Source organism: Garra rufa, chromosome 1 (genome assembly GCF_049309525.1).
Source record: "Garra rufa chromosome 1, GarRuf1.0, whole genome shotgun sequence".
Classification (NCBI taxonomy): Eukaryota; Metazoa; Chordata; class Actinopteri; order Cypriniformes; family Cyprinidae; genus Garra; species Garra rufa.
The window spans coordinates 94,141,633-94,144,132 of record NC_133361.1 but is presented as its reverse complement, the minus strand read 5'-3'; the positions used below and the strand labels follow the sequence as shown (position 1 = coordinate 94,144,132).

Below are 2,500 nucleotides of genomic sequence, written 5' to 3'. Positions count from 1 at the left end.
TATTAAAGACACATACACTTAAAATGTTAAGAGTAATAAAATGGCCTAAAAAACATGTAAAACACTTAAAACTCTATAATACATTTAAATGATTGTAATAAATAGAGCGGTAAAACACGTCTTTCTAAAAGCCAGCATATTATATAAATAGTGAAGAAAAGGCAAAAGCTTACAGCACCTGGTATTCCCAGGCGGTCTCCCATCCAAGTACTAACCAGGCCCGACGCTGCTTAGCTTCCGAGATCAGACGAGATCGGGCACTCTCAGCGCGGTATGGCCATAAGCGAGGGCTGCTCCAAAAAGTGGGCTATTTAAACATCATCCTCCGTAAAAGCCAGCATATTATATAAATAGTGAAGAAAAGGCAAAAGCTTACAGCAACTGGTATTCCCAGGCGGTCTCCCATCCAAGTACTAACCAGGCCCGACGCTGCTTAGCTTCCGAGATCAGACGAGATCGGGCGCTCTCAGCGCGGTATGGCCATAAGCGAGGGCTGCTCCAAAATGTGGGCTATTTAAAGATCAGCCTCCGTAAAAGCCAGCATATTATATAAATAGTGAAGAAAAGGCAAAAGCTTACAGCACCTGGTATTCCCAGGCGGTCTCCCATCCAAGTACTAACCAGGCCCGACGCTGCTTAGCTTCCGAGATCAGACGAGATCGGGCGCTCTCAGCGCGGTATGGCCATAAGCGAGGGCTGCTCCAAAAAGTGGGCTATTTAAAGATCAGCCTCCGTAAAAGCCAGCATATTATATAAATAGTGAAGAAAAGGCAAAAGCTTACAGCACCTGGTATTCCCAGGCGGTCTCCCATAAAAGTGTAACAATCGGCCTTATCAGCCGAGTTACAAGACTAAAATGGGGTCAGATTTAACTGTGAGAGATGACTAGTGGTTAAAAGAATGAGACATAAAAGAAAATTGGTTTAAATAGGTTTGGTGTATTTACAAGGTTTACATAAAAGACTTTAAAACAACACGATAAAACTAGGGTCAACTCTGTTAAAAGAATACAGTTCATTTGTCCATACCCTAAAAACAGGTAAACTCTGTTAAAAGAATACAGTTCATTTGTCCATACCCTAAAAACAGTCCAAGAATCCCAGTGTGTTGATAAGTCCAATGTGAGTGTCCACCAGTGTATATACAATCCACAGAAAGTGTAATCCAAATTTTGCAGGTGGTGAATGGAAAGTTGAGCTCTAAAATTAGCAACTCCTCAATCCAACAGTTTGGTGACTGTCCTTTGTTTGTCATGCTGCTCTCTTATACAGTTGTACTTCCTGCTTCCTGTCATGTGTCTAGTCACATGACAGGCCAACCATCCATTTATTAAAGACACATACACTTAAAATGTTAAGAGTAATAAAATGGCCTAAAAAACATGTAAAACACTTAAAACTCTATAATACATTTAAATGATTGTAATAAATAGAGCGGTAAAACACGTCTTTCTAAAAGCCAGCATATTATATAAATAGTGAAGAAAAGGCAAAAGCTTACAGCACCTGGTATTCCCAAGCGGTCTCCCATCCAAGTACTAACCAGGCCCGACGCTGCTTAGCTTCCGAGATCAGACGAGATCGGGCACTCTCAGCGCGGTATGGCCATAAGCGAGGGCTGCTCTAAAAAGTGGGCTATTTAAAGATCAGCCTCCGTAAAAGCCAGCATATTATATAAATAGTGAAGAAAAGGCAAAAGCTTACAGCACCTGGTATTCCCAGGCGGTCTCCCATAAAAGTGTAACAATCGGCCTTATCAGCCGAGTTACAAGACTAAAATGGTGTCAGATTTAACTGTGAGAGATGACTAGTGGTTAAAAGAATGAGACATAAAAGAAAATTGGTTTAAATAGATTTGGTGTATTTACAAGGTTCACATAAAAGACTTTAAAACAACACGATAAAACTAGGTCAACTCTGTTAAAAGAATACAGTTCATTTGTCCATACCCTAAAAACAGGTAAACTCTGTTAAAAGAATACAGTTCATTTGTCCATACCCTAAAAACAGTCCAAGAATCCCAGTGTGTTGATAAGTCCAATGTGAGTGTCCACCAGTGTATATACAATTCACAGAAAGTGTAATCCAAAGTTTGCAGGTGGTGAATGGAAAGTTGAGCTCTAAAATTAGCAACTCCTCAATCCAACATTTTGGTGACTGTCCTTTGTTTGTCATGCTGCTCTCTTATACAGTTGTACTTCCTGCTTCCTGTCATGTGTCTAGTCACATGACAGGCCAACCATCCATTTATTAAAGACACATACACTTAAAATGTTAAGAGTAATAAAATGGCCTAAAAAACATGTAAAACACTTAAAACTCTATAATACATTTAAATGATTGTAATAAATAGAGCGGTAAAACACGTCTTTCTAAAAGCCAGCATATTATATAAATAGTGAAGAAAAGGCAAAAGCTTACAGCACCTGGTATTCCCAGGCGGTCTCCCATCCAAGTACTAACCAGGCCCGACGCTGCTTAGCTTCCGAGATCAGACGAGA

At 40.1% G+C, this 2,500-nt stretch overlaps 5 non-coding genes across 5 annotated transcripts in view; all 5 read right to left on the bottom strand.

The window, feature by feature from the left end:
• Positions 1-166: 166 nt before the first annotated feature.
• On the bottom strand, positions 167-285 carry LOC141297608 (5S ribosomal RNA). Its single transcript, XR_012341416.1, has one exon. It is a non-coding gene; the product is annotated as a 5S ribosomal RNA (ribosomal RNA).
• Positions 286-369: 84 nt separating this feature from the next.
• LOC141318046 (5S ribosomal RNA) lies at positions 370-488 on the bottom strand. Its single transcript, XR_012352386.1, has one exon. It is a non-coding gene; the product is annotated as a 5S ribosomal RNA (ribosomal RNA).
• An 84-nt stretch (positions 489-572) lies between these two features.
• On the bottom strand, positions 573-691 carry LOC141292214 (5S ribosomal RNA). The gene has a single exon (XR_012340465.1). It is a non-coding gene; the product is annotated as a 5S ribosomal RNA (ribosomal RNA).
• An 802-nt stretch (positions 692-1,493) lies between these two features.
• LOC141311741 (5S ribosomal RNA) lies at positions 1,494-1,612 on the bottom strand. The gene has a single exon (XR_012349168.1). It is a non-coding gene; the product is annotated as a 5S ribosomal RNA (ribosomal RNA).
• An 801-nt stretch (positions 1,613-2,413) lies between these two features.
• The window catches only part of LOC141292211 (5S ribosomal RNA), a 119-nt gene continuing 32 nt past the window's right edge, over positions 2,414-2,500 (bottom strand). The window contains exon 1 of the ribosomal RNA XR_012340464.1: positions 2,414-2,500. This exon is cut by the window's right edge and continues 32 nt beyond it. This is a non-coding gene — a ribosomal RNA (5S ribosomal RNA).